Source organism: Dermacentor albipictus, chromosome 1 (assembly GCF_038994185.2).
Source record: "Dermacentor albipictus isolate Rhodes 1998 colony chromosome 1, USDA_Dalb.pri_finalv2, whole genome shotgun sequence".
In the NCBI taxonomy this organism is placed as follows: Eukaryota; Metazoa; Arthropoda; class Arachnida; order Ixodida; family Ixodidae; genus Dermacentor; species Dermacentor albipictus.
Genome location: NC_091821.1, coordinates 218419050 through 218439666, shown reverse-complemented (window position 1 = coordinate 218439666; position 20617 = coordinate 218419050).

The window sequence follows — 20617 nt, the reverse complement described above, 5'->3', positions numbered from 1 at the left end:
TGGCTCCTGCGCACCGCTGTGCAGTTCTGAAGCGGCTGGGTGGCGTTTCTCTCGCGAACGTTGTTTACTTCGGCGAACAGAGTGGGTAGCCTCGCTACAGGAAGAAGTTTGTACAACGTTTGCTGCGCCCAGAACAGCCCAAATACGAAAAAAATACTTAGAAATCCTGGATATCACACTAACGTACCGGCGCAGAGGTTTCGGCGCAATATTGAAAAAAAAAATGATACTGTTAACTTTGTTTGCTCTTCTAACAACAGACCTGTTGTAGTTAAATTAACCAAAAGTGTGTTTTGAAAGAATACTTAATCAGTCTAAACTGATTTAGCGTTTCTCTTTGTGTCCCTTTAATATTAGGTTAACACTTTTTGCAATGTTCCGGTGCTCGGATACTATTCGCCAAAATTTGTACCTAAACCTACTTAATGTTTGTTAGCAGGTCGCTCTGACAGTTTTCGACTTCGCGACCTCCTGTATTCATATGATACGTACAATGTAGGGGATGACGCTCACTCAAGCTTTCACAACCGCCTTATCCTATCACCTGTAAAGCGTGCAACACCGCAGTAGTTCTTTTAGTGCGGTGAAGCCACTTTGGTGTACCATGAGCTGCAGCAGAATGGAGAAGGAGGAGGAATAAGATTTCGTTGTAAAAATTAGCTGACGGTTGAGTCGTCCGAGGTGGGCGGCGTCCCTAGTCCATGATGCTGTGGGCCTGAGCCGATAGCTTGGCCCTGCTCACAAGACAATGCTGGTCTTCAGGGCTCGGGCTTGTCAGCTGGGCCTCCCACTGCTCGACGGCTGGTCCGGTTATATGTGGTGTCGATAGGTTGTGCCCACACACCCCTGTCATGTGGCAGAGGGTATTGGGCGCAGAACAGAAGGCGCACTTGTAAGTGTAGCTCGCTCGCAGGATACATGGCTTGCAGCAGGGTGCCGTGCGGGAAGGTGCAAGTCTGTAGTTTGCGGAAGATCACCCCCTCTTCCCTAGTCAGCTTGGGATGCAGGGGTGGGTAGGTCATCCTACCCAGTCTGTAGTGGCTCAGGATGTCGCTCTGTTTTCGGGCCGCGATCGTGTAGGTCTGCCGGGGCTCATGAAAACGGTGGGATAGCCCGGAGAACGTGATCTCGAGCAGCAGCGCGAGCCGCTAGATTATCCGCCAGGGACTCGTGTCCAGGGGCCCAGACAATGTGTTCAGTTTGTTCCTCTCGCTGTTCTTTGGACCCCGGTACGGGGGGCCGTAAGTGTCTCTGCTGATTATCAGGGCTTGTATTAATTTTATCTTGTCCTGCTCCTCGAGGCCCTGTTTTCTGTTAGTCACTCTTCGCACCAGGTACGCGAATTGGGAAACTGTCGCTTGCAGCTTTTTAACGGCGGCGGGACCAGCACCGTCCTTCTGGAAAGTGAGGCCCAGGATACGGAGTACGTCCACCTTGGCTATGTTGACTCCTTGCAAGGTCAGTGTTGGGTCCAGTGTCTACTGGGGAGGCCGCCCTCTCGTACTTTTTTGAGGATTAGAAGCTATGACTTTTCCGGGGCGCATGAGAGACCGTAGTGGTGTAGATAACACTCGGTCCTGTCGATGGCTTCCTGCAGAGCGCCTTGTTGTTCACCCGCCGATACCGTGCACGTCCACACGGTCAGGTCGTCCGCGTAGATTCTGTGATGGATACCCCTGATGCTGTCCAAGAGGTTCGGCAAATTCCTCATCGCTATATGTGTATTGAAGAGCAACGGGGAGATCACCAACCCCTGTGTGGTTCCTCTCTGCGGTATTTGGATCTTGTCCGTCCTGAGGTTCCCCAGGCCTATGGTCGCTGTTGGACCCGTCAGGAAGTCTCAGACGTAGTTGTACGTACGCCGTCCGCAGTTGGTATGTTGGACGCTGCTTAACACTGCTTCGTGGGAGATGTGAACGGGCATTCGACAACGTCTCCCACGCACCTGAGTGAGTGAAAACCTTTATTATAAGGGTAGGCACGAAGGCCTACATGGGAAAAGGGATTAATATCTGCCCTGATGGTCCGCAGCTATCACGAACTCCCATAGGGAGCCGATAACAGCCCAGGCGTCCAGGTGTGTTGGCGGGCAGACCCAGTCGTTAAGACAGTGGACCTGTCCAGACTTGTCTCCGGCGCAGTATTTGAAGGTCAGGACATTTCCACAGGAGATGGTTGATGTCTGTCTTCGCCCCTGTAGTGCAGGAGCGGTATCTCACGGGCTTGAACTGGGTGGTTTCTTTGATGTCATCATCCTATGCTATCTTTCTTTGTTTGTACCACCACCATTCCAGAATGTTTCCTCTTACCGCAGCCCCAGCTCTCGCCTTTATTATAAGAACTTGGACTCCCTTGGGAATCCCGTTCGGGATCGGGTTGAGGTTTGCAGATGTGCGCGCGTGCCACCAAGGGTTATAGCGGCTGTTTCCCGTAACGTGAACCAAACATTAAATATAGAGTGGTGGTTAGATGAATGAGACCTACGGTATATTGTTCGTAGTCGTCTTGAGTTACTCCGCCAATTATTTTTAAGTGCCATGCGTTAGCTAATTAGTTCCGCTTAATTATGTAACCTAATTTCGTTTTAGCGCATCAGTCATACTTGAAAAGTTGCAAAGCCTATTGCAAAAACACCCCATGCAGGATTTTTCCATCGCGTAGCCTTTTATGCATTTCCTTTTCCCGAGCTCTGAAGAAAGCGAAACGTGTACAGCCCGACAGCAATACAGAGACGAAAAGAAGACAGGGCGAGCGCTGAAGAAAGCCCGCGAAATATATACTTTAAAAAATGATGTCACTGTGCTTTTGAATGCCCGAATGACAGCACTCTCAATCTTGCTTCCAAAGAACGAGGCCATCATGCACATCGCAAAAGAAAAGAAACTGATCAACCATGCCTCCAGAGTACCGTCAGCACCTTCGTTATAAATGAAATCCGTCACTGCCCCAAATGAGACCGGCGCTGAGCATGGATACAAACTCTCTCATCAGCTCTTCTTTTAAACATTTTTTTTCTTATACGACACACATGCATATTTCGTTCTCTGGAAACACGACTGAGGGCGCTGCAATTCAACCACGCAAGCGCGCAGTGGAGTCATTTTTATATGTCGTGAGCTTTCTTCAGAGTCCGGTAAAAAAAAAAAAAACTGCCGACGATTACGTTACTTCCTAATGCGAAATTTGAGCGCAGCTCTTCAGCTGTTTCGGCTTTTCGATATATTGAGGCAAAGAATTCGAGCAAGACATGTATGTACAGTTACAGACAACTTTTTATTCTTCACACGTATTCTTTCTTCAAGCAACACTCCACTCCCTGTTCTTGATTGTCATGAAGAAAGCTTTGCGGTCGGAGAAATAGATTGATATATGCTCGACTCGCTGTACCAATGCCTGGTTGGGCGTAGCGCACTTCTGGATTCTGGCGGCGACGGCACTGGGCTTCTGCTCGGGCAGCTCGTTTAGCAGCAGCGGCAGACGAAGGACTTTCACCGGTCGCCTCGCTCATGGCTCAGAAAGAACTGTCTGAGAATGAACTATTTATATAGGCAGACGGATTTTATTATAATATACACCGTCTGTGAGCCTCGGACAATCCGTCTCGTGCGGAACATTTCGCACCAGCCGCCGCAAACGGAGCGTAGCTTGGCGCAACTGCCACGCTTATCGGGAGGTCGCAGGAGGCCGCGCGTAGATGCGTAGGAACGTTGCGCGGCGAAGAGAGGGCAGCGACTGACTGACGCCACTGACGCTGCTAGCTAGTCAACTGAAGGTGCTCTGCGTTTCGACTTGTGAAGCGCGCACCGGGATCCGGTGATACCGAGTCGGCGCTTCGGCAACCGGATAACACCGCGTGGTCCCCGCCACGGAGCAGGGGGGGGGGGGAGGGGGAGGGAGGAGAACGGGTAAACGCAGTGGCGAACGGCGGCGGCTATGCGTTTCGGCTTGGGCAGCATCACATCACCGAGATCAGCCGCCACCGAGCCGGCGCTCGATTGCCGCCGCACAGGGGTGGCATTGGAGGAGGAGCGAGGAGAGCAAGGTTCGCGCCATGCGCCAGAGATGGCGCCAGGAGCGCGCGCAGCTAGAGCAGTGCGCTGGCCCCGGCTACGGAGCTGGTTACGGCGAGAGACAACGGCGGCGCACAATGGCGACGGCGATGCGAAACGCCGGAATGGGCGACGAACAGCTGCACTCTAAAAAAGACTACGTCGAAGACACTGCCCTATTGCAAAAATCAGCCTCTTTCAGTGCCTTCCAGTGTGAAACCAGCGCGATTTTTGGCACTGGATCGCACTGGGTACGCTGGCGTTCACTGGGACTGCAAGGACACCAGTGAGAACGCTGGATAAGAGCTGAGTCACACTGGAAGAGACGCTGGTTCCTCTGCCATGTCGCTGAGCGCACTGGTTTGTGCTACACAGTCACTGGTTCGCACTGGAAACTGCGCTGCTTGTGTTTGTGCCGCACTGGTTCCAGTATGCAAGGACGAGCGTTGCTGAATATTAAATGCTTTATACAATTTCATCGCTTGATACTAGTCTTTTGTCCTAAATAGCGCTATATCTTGGGGTCATAAAACTCTATTTCGTGTCGCAGCTTGGAATAAAGGTGCGTGAACTGCCTTGTCTCATCATCATCATCATCACCATCATCATGTTTTACGTCCACTGCAGGACGAAGGCCTCTCCCTGGGATCTCCAATTACCCCTGTCCTGCGCCAACCGATTCCAACTAGCGCCCGCGAATATCACAATTTCATCGTTCCACCTAGTATTTTGTCGTTCTCGATTGCGTTTTCCTTCTCTTGGTACCCATTCTGTAACCCTAATGGTCCAACGGTTACCTAACCGGCACATTGCATGACCTGCCCAGCTCCATTTTTTCCCTCTTCATGTCAATTAGAATATCGTCTATACCCATTTGCTCTCTGATACAAACCACTCTCTTTCTGTCTCATAACGTTATGCCTACCAATCTTACTTCCATCGCTCTTTGCTCGGTTCTTAACTTGCTGTCAAGCTTCTTTGTCAGTCTCCAAGTCTCTGCCCCATATGTCAGCACTGGTAAAATGCTCTGATTGTACACCTTCCTTTTCAATGATAATGGTAAGCTTCCATTCAGGAGCAGGCAATGTCTGCCGTATGCGATCCAACCCATTTTTATTCTTCTGTGAATTTCCTTCCCATGATCAGGGTTCCCTGTGATTAACTGACCTAGGTAAACGTACTCCTTCACAGACTCTAGAGGCCGACTGGCGATCCTGAACTCTTGTTCCTTTGCCCGGTATTTTTCATTATTTTTGTCTTTTGCATATTAATCTTCAACCCCATTCTTACACTCTTTCTGTTAAGATAATTTCTTTCTCACCGATTTCAGGCTGCGTACATATCTTACGGCTTCTTCAGCCTTTCTTACGTTATAGTTTCGAATATACCTTATTTTCGCCTAGTTGACCAGTTTTGACAGTTCAGCGAATTCTATCCTATCTCTTGAGTTGGACACTTTCATTTTTTGTCGTTTCTTTATTAAGTTCTTTGTTACTTGGGAGAGCTTGCCTACTAGTGGCCTTGGTGCTTTGCCTCCCACTTCAATTCCTGCCTCTGAAGCCAACCTAGTTACGGTTTCATTCATTAGCTCAATTTCATCATCATCTCTCTGTTCTAAGGCAGCATATTTGTTTGCAAATACCAGCCTGAATTTGTCTGCTTTTACCCTTACTGCCTCTAGGTTGACCCGTTTCTTATTGACCCATTTAGCTCTTTCTCTCTTCAAATTGAGGTGAATCGTAGCCCTCACTAACCTATGATCACTGCACTTTACCCTACCTATCACTTCTACATCCTGCACAATACTGGGATCAGCAGAAAGTGTGAAGTCAATTTCATTTCTTGTTTCACCATTAGGGCTTTTCCAGGTCCACTTTCTGTTGCTACGCTTCCTGAAAAAGGTGTTCATTATTCGAAGCTTATTCCTTTCTCCGAATTCTACCAGCATCTCTTCTCTAGCGTTCCTAGAATTGACGCCGTTGTTGCGAACAAGCCTGCTTTTCCCCAATTTTGCATTGAAGTCGCCCATTACTACAGTTTATTGAGTTTGCACTTTTCTCATCGCTAATTCAATATTTTCATAAAACTCATCTACTTCCTCATCATCGTGGCTGGATATTGGAGCGTAGGCTTGCACTACCTTTAATCTATACCTCTTATTAAGTTTGATTACAACTACAGCTACCCTACCATTTATGCTGTAGAATTCGTCAATGTTGCCCGCTATGTCCTTATGGATTAGGAACCCCGTATTGCTTCTTCTCTAGGAGACCTCTATAGCAGAGGACATGTCCGTTATTCAGCAATGTATAAGCCTCACCAGTTCTTCTTATCTCACTAAGGCCGATGATATCCCTAACAATGTCTGATAATTCCTCAAAGAGTCCTGCAAAGCTAGCATCACTCAAGAGGGTTGGGGTGTTAAACGTTGCAAGGGTCAGTTTCAATTGGCGGCCTGACCGGATCCAGAGATTCTAAGCACCCTCTGCTGCGTTACAGGTCTGACCGCCGCCTTGTTCAGGTGTTCCGCAGCTGCTGGGGACTGAGGGCCATTGGGTAATTGAGTTAGCCATTTGGGAGGGGGTGGCCGAATACTACACCAGGGAGGCCAATTCCTGATCTGGTGAGGAAGTGTCTTGTTGAAGCTCCGTGGGCCTTCCTAACTTGTTTGTATGTGGATTAGTATAGCCCCACTCGCTCTCGGCATCTTGTGCTGGTGACAGGCGTTACTCCAAGCCTGCAGAAGTTGTGCACTGGAGGAGGTGAATTTCAAGCTCACCACCATTTAAAAAAAAACTTATAGTGGGATTCCAACTTCTGACTATGGCAACCGAGCATCCGCCATAGCTCAGTCAGGTAATCCCGCAGGCGGGGAGGCTACCTTATCGCCGACAAGTACAGCCCCAAGGGCCAAAACTTCTTTGATTTGTCCGCGATAGAAGTGTTTTCCTGATCGCGATGGGTAACTCAATATAGAACGATTTCTAAACGGTTCCGGTCTCGTAGTTCCGGAGTCGCACGTGCTCAGGTGACACGGCATTCGATAAGTATCACTAATCACTTATAAATATCACTAAGTAGTGTTAATAGAAAGCTTCAAAACAATCTTAAGGAATTGGCTGTGCATACCTTTCGATACGTAGATGACTACCTGGTGTTTTGTTCATGCGATCATCCTAAAAAAATTAAATTATGGGGTTTTACCTGCCAAAACCACTTTCTGATTATGAGGCACGCCGTAGTGGAGGACTCCGGAAATTTCGACCACCTGGGGTTCTTTAACGTGCACCTAAATCTAAGTACACGGGTGTTTTCGCATTTCGCCCCCATCGAAATGCGGCCGCTGTGGCCGGGATTCGATCCCGCGACCTTATGCTCAGCAGCCTAACACCACAGCCACTGAGCAACCACGGCGGGTGCGATCATCCTGGTTCATGCGACTACCTGGTGTTTTGTTCATGCGATGATATATATATATATATATATATATATATATACATCCCACAACCTTCGCATTTCGCTTGCGATGCTCTACCAATTGAGCCACCGCGGCGCCGTTTCCCCGTCCACTTTCTTGGGTATTTATGTTTTCTTGTGGAACCCTGGGAGTGTAAGGCAGCGCCACCACTCACAGACCTTGGCGGCGGACGTGGAACATCCTTTCTGCCTCAGGCGTCACGTTTTCATCCACTTTCATTTCCATTAATTTATTGTTGCTGTATTTCATTTATTAAGCAGAAGTATCTTCCGCTATGTTCTCCTTGGTGTCAGTGTTTGTTCCAGTGTTCCAAGCATCTCTCTCATAGCCTTATTTTACAGTACAATATATATATATATATATATATATATATATATATATATATATATATATATATATATATATATATATATATATTGTACTGTAAAATAAGGCTATGAGAGAGATGAGAGAGACAACGACGACGAGAGAGAAAAACCTTGTTTCGGTGCTCGATCGGCTGTACTCGGATCTGCTGGCATCGACAGAGCGACCGTTTCGTTGACCTGCAGTGGTGTTTTGGCTGAGTGTGGTGGTTTCAGGTGTCTCACTAACCTTATTTTAGTTCCTGGTTGATTGGCATTCCTTGCGTCAGCCGTCTTGAGCTGATGTCGACCAGTTCTCCTGGCCAGGCGCGATCCGCCTGGTCAGCACCCCTGCCACCTAATGAACTGCCTCTAGATTTATTTTTTCGCAGTGGCGTCAGCACCATTTCTGTGGCGCTTGTGCCTACCAATGGAGGTTCCATCAGGATCACGAATCCACAAGCTCTCCCGACGGCACTTATGACCACGTCCAACCACTTCCAGACCATCACTGACGTGCGAGCGTTCCGACGGGGACGTATAGTGCGCCGTTCACCCAACCAGACCTGTGTTGAAGACCTCTTGAAAGGCACTTCATTCGCTTCCACCCCGGTGAGTGCTTTTATTCCGCCTCACCTTGCGTGCATCAAGGGTCTTGTACGGGGCGCAGACACCCGATTAAGTCCTACTGAAACCCTGGACAAGCTCCCCGCAGCAGGCGTCATTGCTATCTACCGTTGCAATCGACTGGTAAATAACGAGAGGGTTCCGACGAAATATGTAATTGCAACGTTGGTGGGCACATCATGTCCATCTGAAATAAAGGTGTGGCTTCTTGTGTTCTGTGTAGAGCCACTCGCGTCACGTCCAATCCAGTGTCAGAATTGCTGGAGATTCGGGCACAGCGCAAGAGGATGTGAGTCTAGCTTGCGTTGCCGCACCTGTGGAGATGGCCATTCTTCAAGTGAATGCTCTGCTCAATCTCAAAAGTGCTCCCTATGTGGGAGAGCACACCCAGCAGACCATTCGTACTGTTCAGCTCGCCCTCAAGAAATACAAATTCTTGAAATAATCGACCGCCGTCGCTGCTCCCTAAAGGATGCAATTGCAGTTATCAAAGACAGGGCCTTCGGATACTCAGGTGTTACAGCGCGCAACACTCCAAGCATGTATCTTAATCTCTCAGAAGCAATTGACTCTGCTGTGAAAAGAGCAATGGCCAAAGCTATGGATAAATTGATATCCAGTCTCTCTGATTGCTTAGCGCAAATAATTTCCAGTCAGATGATGCAAATAATGCAGACCCCTAAGACAGCAATGCAGTCCCCAGTTTGCACGAGCAAACTGGTCTAAATACCGAAAGAAATTATACAAGGAAATTGTACTTACTCTTTTTACCAGAAGTCATTTAAAGGTGGAGAAGAACTTTGAGACAAAAGTGTGCACTACAAAGCTTGCACGTCCGATGAAAATCTCTCTTAGCTGGTGTCGCGGCTGGTGTCATCGTCAAGTTGTCCTTCAAGTATATTACAGTAGCTTACGGAGCGTGCTTTCGACTCGTTTGCGACGCCTGTGTCGCCTTACGATTACGAACTGTGCTTCATCAGACCGCTTATTACAAGCAGCAGCATGCCACCGAACTGCCGGCCGTGCGATGCATCCTCTAATCTCGAGCCCCAGTTCGGCATGGGCAGCTGCTCTCGAAGAGTGCCGATAAATTAAGAAAGGCTATCTCGGAAGCGTTCATCCTGTTTGCTTGGAAACGGTGGCGCGTGTGGTGCCAGTCTCAAGTGGTAACCGCCTTCGCTTTCTCAGATTAATGATCTTATTTGCAGAGATGCCTCGTTGCGCACAATCCCCGCCGAGGGCTCATCGATGAACGGAGAGGCAGACCGAGTGGCGCCTCTGCTCGAGTCTCGTCAGTGCCATGGCCATCGCATTTCTTTCTTTTTGGTTTATCTGCCTGATATCTGTGCCGTGCAATAATATAATAAGGAGCCTGCGCTTAGTCGGCCTTCTTATATGCGTGCTTTGTTTTGTACGCGCTACGAGACACGACTAATGCTGGGGGTCGTAACATTTTCGCAACGAGCGGGTGATGTCCAGTCTCTATGTGGTCATTATTCTAGCGATATAGTATACTGCATGGTTTCGTGTGTGCTGGACGCATTGATTTGGCCTGGAGAAATCCTGTCTCAAAATGTTGTATTTCTTAGTTTTTAATTGCGTACACATAAGTGCACTTCGCGCAGTCTTATAAGAGTCCGTATCGAAAAAAAAAAAGAAAGCTCTTACGCTAGGATTGTTTGTAAGAGAAAATTTCAGCCAATCCTGATGTTGGACATAATAGCGAAGGCAGCCGGCCACTGGCAAAGAGGACTTGCGAGCGAAAATATTTTTTAAATTTGCCGCCAGATTTATATGCAACCATTAATATAATTTCTTGGTACTCCTTTTTGTTACTTCACACAGTCGTTTGTTTCATTTATCGCGTTATTTATATTGTTAGATATTTGTTCTTTCATGTTTACTCGCTAACAATGTATAATTTCTTTTTACTCCTTTCTTTTTTGCTAATTCCCTGTATCCTCCCCTCACGCCATACTCCTTCGGGAGCCTGTGAGGTAAATGAATAAATAAATAAATAGTGTATGGCAGCCGGCCACTGGCAAAGAGGACTTGCGAGCGAGAATATTTTTTAAGTTTGCCGCCAGATTTATAGTGTATCGCTAGAGACTCACCTTTCTGTTATACCATGTAGCCGTTATACACTGTAGCCGTTACACACTGTAAGCTATACAGCATTGGGGAAGAGATAGACGTACACAGCTGCGAAAAAAGCAAAGCGCATAGAGCTCAGGCCTTTGAAGGGAACAGAGCAAAAGGCGGGACAGGTGTCATTCGGTGTTAACAAACGCAGAGCTGTACACATACCGCTGCAATTAGAGTGCTTCAAGCACATCGGATCGAGGAAGCGATGCAGCCCGCATAGCATGCTCAATGCCGGCTCGTGCCTAGACTTCATGATGCTTACTAGCGAGGGACGATGATGCCACAGTGCGAGCCATTTAAAACTTACTTCAGTGATCACAAAGACTGTCTCAGTTTCTCAAATGAATGATTCCACACCAGCACTACGGGTACATCAAGCAGTGGCGGTTCCAATTGCCATCGCTCTCACTGTAAGAATCCACAGGACTGCTCAGCTTGTTATGTCCTGTCGTGTTTATATTGTTCGGTAGCTGCATATTATTGCCAATGAGGATTATACCTATAACACGCAGAAAAAAAGATGCAGAAAACAACTCGCATCTGCGTCAAAAAGAAAAAGGGAAAGAAGAAAACCTGAGAACTCATTCGAAAGCGGACTTTTAAAAAAATATAATTCGTTGTAGTTACCAATTACTGCCCTACGTTAATAACTGAACAATTAGTAAAAAGTAAATACGCTAAATAGAACCAGCTTATCTTCGCTAAAAATTACTTAGCTTATCAACAATATCAACTTATCAACAGCTTACTAACAATTGCTTTTCAAAATCTTCACTCGTTATCTTTCCTCGTTTTGTTGTGGAGACATGTGGCAGCGACACTGAACACTATTGATGTGCGTGCTGGAGAGAAGAACTGTGCTGTAACGTACCAACACCTTGCGCGCACGATTGTGGCTGCTCAATACCGCGATGCTCAGATTTCGGTCCTCTATGAAGCGCAGCGCTCCATTGTTGATGGGGCTCTAGGTGAAGGCGCTTCCAGTACGGCCAGTGATAAACTGAGAAATCATCCATATAGGTGATTTTCTGGCATCAACGTCCGAAGTGGCCTTCTCTATCAAACCGTAGAAACGCCGTTTATATTTGTCGGCCCACATCTGGTGGGCCCGCTCTCGGCGCTCTTCACTGATTAGCCATTTAGACTTAAACGACTAATTGTAATGACCAGCAGCTAACGTTCACGTCTCCTTGAGAATGTGGCCAAATGTGTAATGTAATTTAATATAAAACTGGGCATTATTCAGCTTAAATATACTGCTCGTATATTACAATCGAAAAAATAGGTACATTCAAGTGGCGTATATCAGACAGAAAGAAACATACGCAATTAACGGCCAAGAACTTCTGTCTATATCGGAGAAGTCATAGACTGCACTAAGCGAAGAAGAAGTGAGAAGCTATTCATACCGCCTATGAAGGATGCTTAAAAATACTTCCAGGAGAGAGAGAGAGAGAGAGAGAGAGAGAGAGAGAGAAACATTTATTATAAGAGAAAGGCTGAAAGGTTGGATTTTCAAGACAGCTGTGCAAATCTGCAAGCCAGCCATGTTCAGGCGATCGAGGCGTAGCTGCAGGACGCTGATCGTGGGCAGGAGGTAACCCATGTAGCTTGTTTTCATCTCTTCGGACTCAGTATAGTTCCCGCGAAATTTAAGTGACCAAAGCTGCGTCGCCTGTTATAGCTTGTTTCGTAAAAAATGTAACTGGGTACCTGTAATTGCTTACTGAACAAAGTAAATGAATTACAGCGAGCGCTACCGAGTAAACAAAATAATCATCAAATTACAAAATTTCCAGAACACGTAATTGATTACAAGTAGCTAGTTACGTGTAATTCATTACGTACAAGTCTGTTCCAGAGTGCACGTTACAAAAAAAGTGAACAAAAAAGAGGGGGATGCGGACGGTGGATGTGCTCCTTTTGTACCGGAACTGCAATTCGCCTCTACAAGCGAAGGCAAAAAGTACTCTCAATCACGCAGGCGAACAGATTGCGCGGCGGACGAACACCGGATAATTAAAAAAAAATGTGACAATGTGCGACCATTCACTTTCACTTTATCTTGCTCAGTTCAGAACCGCAGTGAATTAATTGCACAGGCCATGGCGGATCAATACCTGGCGTCAGCGCAGCCTACTATGCCGGATGAGGTTTTGTGCGTATGATGGAATGATAGCAAAACAGTCATAACTAAACTGAATATTCATGGAGAAACTTGAGGAACGAGTGGCTGGTTTTGCCCTGTTTTAGTTTTACTGGCAAAGCCAACGTACTGGACGTTAGTGGAAGGATCGTGGTGCGAGTCAGTATTTAACACGGATCGCACGGACTCCGGGATTGGCATGTGCACCTTACAAAAGGTATGCTGCCTGAGCACAGAATACACACAAAACAAACTGTAAAAAGTATACAGTAATGCATTCGTTAGCATCACAAAATGGGTAATGCACCAAGAGTACCATAAAACATTGCTAAGCATTGTAATTATGCAAATGAAATCGCCGCGGGTAGACACGGTATCGAACTCACCGGGATCGGCCCCACCCCCTTCAAAAGGAGAGAGAGAGAGAGAAATTGCTGACTCTCCCGTAATCGAGAATAGATATAAGCCTGAAATGGCAACCGGCAAGGCAGAGTGGCTGCAGATGATACTAGCCACAATCTTAAAATGGGTGTAGTGCATATTTACAACGGAACAACCCACCACGCCACACCGCACCACGCCATACTGTACACTGGTCCATATGAATGCTGCTCAGCTAGGAGAAGAAAACCGGCTGAAGGCGGCACGACAGGCAGCGAAAGACGCCAGGAAGACAGAGCCTGCAGGTAGAAGAAGCCCCTGATGGAGGCGCCACGCAGCGTGACGCCATCTCTTGAGGCGGCGCAAAACCCGTGCCGCGAACTCACGGACCGCTGGCGTTCAAAATAGCACACGCAACCCTGTCTTAGCGCCAAAAGATGACATTGAAGTGTATGGTGCCCTGTATCTGCCTTTTGAACGTCGCTATTCGAAATGGCAAATCAAACTTCAGAGTACTAGAAGTTACAGCTTGATTGATATTGTGAACAAACATTAGGTAGAATTCGGAAGCAATACTTTTTGCAACTTGTTTGGGCAGTAACTAGTGTATGTAATGCGGTCGTGAACAAAGGTTCTTAGGGGCCAGAGGCCGCATTTTCTTAAGTATTAGCTGCTTGCACGGATGATCTCGTTTTGTTCTCGTAAGTTGCCCGGAGGTTCTTGTTTGAATGCCCACATAACGGCGCTAGCTTTTGGCTCAAGGTCACTTGAAGGTCGCCGACAACGGAAGCTAACAGCATTTCATGCTTAAAAAGAAGAAAGGCATTTCAGCATCAAATACACCGATAAAGAGACAGTAAACTGTCAAAGTACATTGCAAAGTACCACAAAAAGGTTTATACACATCAACAGCAGCACAAAACATTAATACGCCATCATAATCAGGCAAGAAGAATCTTTGTGGATCGGCCCGATATTGCACCTTGGAGCGATGTCATTGACTGCAGTAGCAGCAGGGGGCGCTTTCGCGTCTTTCGGTGTCGGTGCCCCAATCTGCTTTCGTGCGTTCAGATGACGGGAGAGATGCAGCGGAAGAAAATAAAAGTATGGCGCTTGCTCCCCTACTTCTATACCTCGAATACCAAATCGTGTCGCTGTGTGTCGTTCCTTGCCTGTCAGTGAATACATAGCGTTGCATACGTTATATTCGCAAACCATTGCCCACAGTTACAAAGCGTAATGTATAGCTGCAGAGGGCCCACCGGCTCCGCCAATACAAGTCGTCTAAGAGTATCGTGAAGACAGGCGTACTTTTTTTAGGCACTGCATGATTGAATTAACGCGAACAAATGGTTTTAGAAAACTTGGTGATGTCACCGTTTGTATACGTATGCAAGCGAATAAAAGAATAAAAGCCTTGACCTCAACAACAAAAGAAACTCGTACCATTTGTACGGTCGTTGAACGATTAAAAATAAGTTATTCTTTCCGATACTGAGTTTGGAAGGGAGGGGACGAGTTCAAAGCTGTGCTAATTGTGTTCATTTTGGTCGTTTTTTTTGTTTGTATACGTTTCTGCAACGGGTGGGTGCCATGAATCACACTATAGAGAAAAAAAGGTGAGATATATTTCCACAGTCTTAATTGATGATTAATTTATCAACTTGGCAAGCGTCATAACATTACAATAGGTATTTATCGTGATTTGTAGCGAATGAAATTTTCTATGTTAGCCTTAAGGTAAGGCTGGTCAGAGTGTGAAAGCCGGTGTTTGCTGAGCAGGCCATTTGACTCCAGCGCGGTCTTCTCGAAGGAGCGGATACGGGCAGTATAGTGTGCGGCATACAGAAAATGACAGTCGGTATTGTGTAGGTGAGCTGGCGTTATACCATAATAGACATAATATACATGAGCAACGCTTATTCATTTTCTTCTGTTTATTTAGCTGCTGCAGGCACCGTGCCTGCTTCTGAGAGCGACGTTTTGAATCTCCATGAAGCTTTAACAAGAACCGGTATAAACATGCGACTGCAGGCTTTGCTTTCTTTTATTATTTCCTCTGCGCTTCCTTTCTAGTAGAACGCGCCGCAGTAATAAAGGCTGTTTTACGCAGTGCATGTTCAGATACAGCATGCCGAGCCCGGAGGGCATCCGTGTCTCTGCAAAATCATTCTTTCTTCTGTAAGGTCATTCGGTTCAGTACACGTAACGCAAATACGTTGCAAACACTGATAAAGGAAGCAGATCCGTTTAACAAAGTGTTTCAAGTATTTCCGGGCAACTGCCTCGCGCTAAGTATTTAGAGAAATATCTGCGCAACTGTCAGTAGCTACACGTCGTGAACAGCGATCACCTGTAAGCACCGCTTAGCTTTCTTATGTATAATCTAGAGAATACGAAAAGTTAAAGGCAAGAGGAGAAGAAGAAGAAATAGACAAACCAATAAAAGTGCGCATGCACACAACGTCCCTCAACGCCCACATGATAAAGTACACACGCTGTGGCTTGGTATCGGCAAAATACAGCAGATCCAACGCACTTGTTGGAATATGCGCACCTTAAGCGAAGCTTTCTCGAACCGTTTCAATTAAATGCTATGAAAAGGGACACACAATGCGTGCATGTGTCAGTTGTATCTTATTTACAACTCATGTAAATGTTCGGACTTTCGCTTAAATGCAAACACAAGTTCGCGTGGCCTGATGGTACGCTACCTGTATCCAGTCGTCACTTGAGCGCCGACGTTTTGCGAGCATTGAAGGAATCATTTGAGCAGAGGTTTATATGCACAGAGATGTATGGGAAATAACGATGCATGTTTAACGCATCAACACCTACCTCTCACGAACACGTGATGAATCAATCATCGCTACCGCGCGACCTTGGAGACCTCCCGCCGAACTTTTCCGGAGAGGGGCCCTTTGTATTTTGCAAATGTATTTTGTCCTGTAAATCTTCGTGTTTTCTCTCTCCGTGCCCCGGCTGTGCGGGAGACACTCCGCTGCGTCCACTCGACGAGACACCGACGGCGAACACGGAAGAAGAGGCAAAAAAGCGTAGTCCACACGAAGCTCCTCAGTGACTGTAATGTCCATGTCCACAGACCTATACGTAAGTATGCGCGCGCGTAGAGAGCCTTCCAGTCGAATGAATAATAAATAACTATATACAGAAATAATAGCAAAACAAAATAGGCACTGAAAGTATTGAAATATAACTGCAAGAAACAGATGTGGAAAACCAACTGATGTAAATCCACCCTGCCTACAGTTATCACGAATGCACTAGGCACCGCGAAACACCCTGGACCAATCATGCAAAGCATGTCGCCGTCTAGCAGAAATCGCGTAAACAAGTGCGCTGCTTTGTGCTGTGCTCCTTTCCACGTCCACGGGCCAAGTAGCCGTGCGTCGTGGTTCAGAAAGAAGCGTGAGCACTACTGCGCTTGTTTACCTTCGGCAAACAAGACAAGGCGAGGGCCAGGTGCCTCGGAGGGCCGCCGCGCACTTGAGCGCCGCGCGGAGCGGCGAGGCGCGAGAGGGCTTTCGAGGCACCGGCAGGAAAGCGGACGGAATCGGGCGCCAAGTGTTCGTCGTGAAAGCACCAATCATCCCCGCAGTCGTCGCTACTCTTCCCCGGTCCTGTCACAGCGCGAGCATAAAAAATTTAAGCGAGCCCCTCGACCTGGATTTCTTGTGCGCGCGTTGGCTACACCGGCGTGTCCGGCGTCGCATTTATTATGCCGCGTCCGACGACATTCCTTTTCGTATACCTCACCGGCTGCGACGAGTATTGATCTGGCCTACCGGCAGTGGCCGCGCGACGGATGCACACAGCCGGGAGCTGCCGCCGTGAGCGCGCATGCCTTGCTTGAAAACGACGACCGAATCCCCGCGTCTATTTTTTTTTTTTTGCGTTACTTGAAAATGTCGTCCGCCTACTCACGTCTATTCGGGCTGTTCTCTTTTATTTCTGCTCTGGGACCTTCAGATATAGAAAAGGGAGCTCAACACGGCCGTTGGATGTTGCAGAAGTGAGTGGTTACAAATAAAGGCGCTAACGTTATATTCGTATGTGACCGATATTTATATCGTCTGTGCGGGAGAAATCGATTCTGGCCAAATCTGTACCAGTATAGGCGTGGTCTTGGGCTTCATATAAAAGGAAATAAACAAATTGCTCAACTTTCTTTGTACCTGCATAAAACTTAAATTCAGAATGGTTGCACGGACATATCATATACAGCAGTCCACATATCAGCAGTCCACATATCAAATCCAGCAGCCCACATCTCCGCCCGTATTGACCACGAACTCAAGGTATACCCACCCTTCGCGCAGAGTAAAAAATATTTACACTCACCTTTAGTCTTGTCAAGGAATGAATAGAACGCCCTTCCGCCATTGATTGTCAACATTAAGAAATTATCTTCTTTCCAATCGGCTTTACTAAACTACCTTAGTGAGCAAGCCTGCCATCCCAGCTGATCTTTTCTAAACTACCATGTTATCCTGCTTGAGTGCCCTACTACCTTTGATCACTGTCATGTATTTGTTGAGTTATTCTAAATAGTGGTGTAGTTCGATCTTCTGTTATTGCATTATATAATCATTACCCCATGCTACTACTAGATGCCCTGTATCTTCTTAATGCTGAAAACACTTATGTTCTTTATTTTGTGTTTTGATCTTCGTGCTTATAACCCCCCTTTTGAAGTTCATTGTTGTTATACCCCCCCTGTGTAATGCCATATTCTGGGCCCTTAGGGTAAATAAATGAAATGAAAAAAAAATGAGATGAACACGTTAACACGCTTTCCTCGAAGCGGAACTTCGGGAAAACCGTAAAAAGTATAAATCAACGTTAGAAAAAGCTCTTTGTTTCTTTTGTTCTTGCGTATAACTAAGCGGCGGGTATCGTTTCAAAGTTTTTGTTTTCGTATTTCCCCATGACGCTCTACCCCAGCTCAGTTTCCACGCAAAATATCTTCGTTTTTCTTTTGTCATATATATACATAAATCAAAATTTCAGCTTTTAAGCTGTGGAACGCATTTGTCTTTGTCTAGGAGGTCGTAATTATCTGTTACGGGTATATAAGCTGAGACCCCTGCATTTTGACTGTTTAACAATTCAGGAATATGATATGCTTAATGATGTGACTGCCCGAGACCAGGGCCGCGGATTTTTCTTACGTTCTTTTTTTTTGCTATTTTTCGTTATCGTGCCGCTGACTGCTGCCGTGGTGATTTATTGTGCATCTTGTGCCGCTGTTTCTCCCTCAAAAAGTTGGCTCATATTTCCCTGAGAACAGCCTTAGTGCCGCACGCTTCTAACCTCAAGCTACATATTATCTTCACTGCAGCTCGAGTGGGCTATTCTCTTTAGAGGTTCGAGCGCAGCGAAAGATGGTGAATAAGGCACAGAGAGCGGCCGTGTCATTATCAGCCAATTGAACAGCGTCACGTCTTTGTTTTTTTTTATATACAGATGCTATTCCTAACACCATGTCCGTTGCCTCTTGTTTTTCCTCCTTCCGTATTGAGAGGCCAATAGGCTCGGAAGGAGGAAGGACGATTTCACAACTTGGGCGTGCAGTGTGACGATTTCGTTAGCGGTTAGAGCTTTTCCGTATAGAACGAAGTCAGTAATTTTGTTTCAGGCGTCTATTCATACTGCGCCCCATCTTATCCCTGTATACGGAAATTCTCGCCTGTCTGATTGCTATGATGTCAGCCCGAGCGATTGTGTGCTGCAACATACTTCCCGAGACCTCTTATTTCCAGCTGTTTCGTTTTACGGATAAGCTGTATATGGCTAGCCGATTCGGCCGGCCGTCCGTCCGTCTGTCGCCTGTACGCCGGAAACTCCTCCGGCGGAACCCTATGCGCATGCACGAAAAAAAGAAAGAGAAAGTGAGGCGCGTGATTGGCTGCGCCAGTGGGGACGCCGTTGCTTTCCGTCGCAGCCGAGCGCGCGTGCAGCAGTTTCTCTCCGGCTCCGAAAATGGTAGGCCACGCGTCATACGCACTCCTGAGGAGCAGGCAGCTTTCGATCAGCTAAGCCGCGAGCAGAACCGGTAAGGATCGTCTACGCCGTACCGATGCTGCAGCCCGGGCACAAGAACAGGCTCGTGCAGCCGAGCACAAGCAGGAACTGCGTACCGAGAAATCCGGCAGCCTACCAAGCCGTCGTGAACCATCGTAATTAACCCAGTGATAAACACCAAGGCCGCACGTTTCAGCTTCGCTGGTTAACCATATGTACGGAGTGCTAGGGCGATGATTTTTTTTTCTATTCTTACATCTGCGTAATGTCTTTTCGAGAAAGTTTGGAGCAACTAAAGAATAAGAGGAGAGAGAGAGAGAGCAAATGATAAAGGTAAAGTAGGGAGGTTAACCAGAACTGAGCCCGGTTGGCTACCCTGCACTGGGGAAAGGGAATAGGGGACGGAAAGATTAAAAGAAGAAGAGAATGTCTACTGGGTATATCGTTCGGTCACTCAGTCCAGATCACAGACGCTGATTCAATCCAGTAGCCTTCAAATATCGCAGCAGAGCTTTTATGGCCTTTTGTAGCTGCGATATGCGAGGCCATGGTCCCAAGATCTTCTTCAAGGTGAACGGTGTTCTATCTAGCTGATTGAGAGCTGTGCAAAGGTCATGTCTTTCGTTTTGAAAAGATGGGCAGTAGCACAGTAGATGTTCTATAGTTTCATCGGCACCGCACGCATTACAGTCGGCACTATCACTCATTCCAGTCAAAAACGTATATGCATTGGTGAATGCGACGCCCAAGTGTAAGCGGCACAGCATTGTTTCCTCATTTCGCAGAAGCCCTGGTAACAGCCGCAGTTTCATAGAGGGGTCGAGGGAATGCAATCGTTCTTGGGTAAATTCAGGTGTGTGCCACTTCTCTAATATCATACGGTGTGCTACCTTGCTTAGGTGTTGGGCGGCGTCGGTCCGCGATAAAGGTACAGAAACAAGGGTTGCTCCTTCGTGTGCTTTCCTAGCAGCTTCGTCAGCGAGGTCGTTGCCGGAGATACCGCAATGGCCAGGCAGCCACTGAAACACGACGTCGTGTCCTTTCGCTATCATACGATGATGCATTTCTCGTATCTCCGACACTAGCTGTTCACACGACCCGCGACGAAGAGATGACAGAAGACATTGTAAGGCCGCCTTCGAATCGCAGAATATTGCCTACCGATTAGCGGGTTGGTTGTTAATGTAATCAACGGCACCTCGGAGGGCAACAAGCTCCGATCCGCTAGATGTTGTCATGTGAGAAATCTTGTATCGGACGCTAATTGATCGTGATGGTATAACCACTGCGCCGGTGGAGCTGGTCTGGATGGAAGAGCCATCTGTATATATGTGGACTCGGTCAAAGTAGAAAGTGTTCAAACAATCCAGAGCTGCTTGCTACAGGGCCAAGGTAGGCAGGT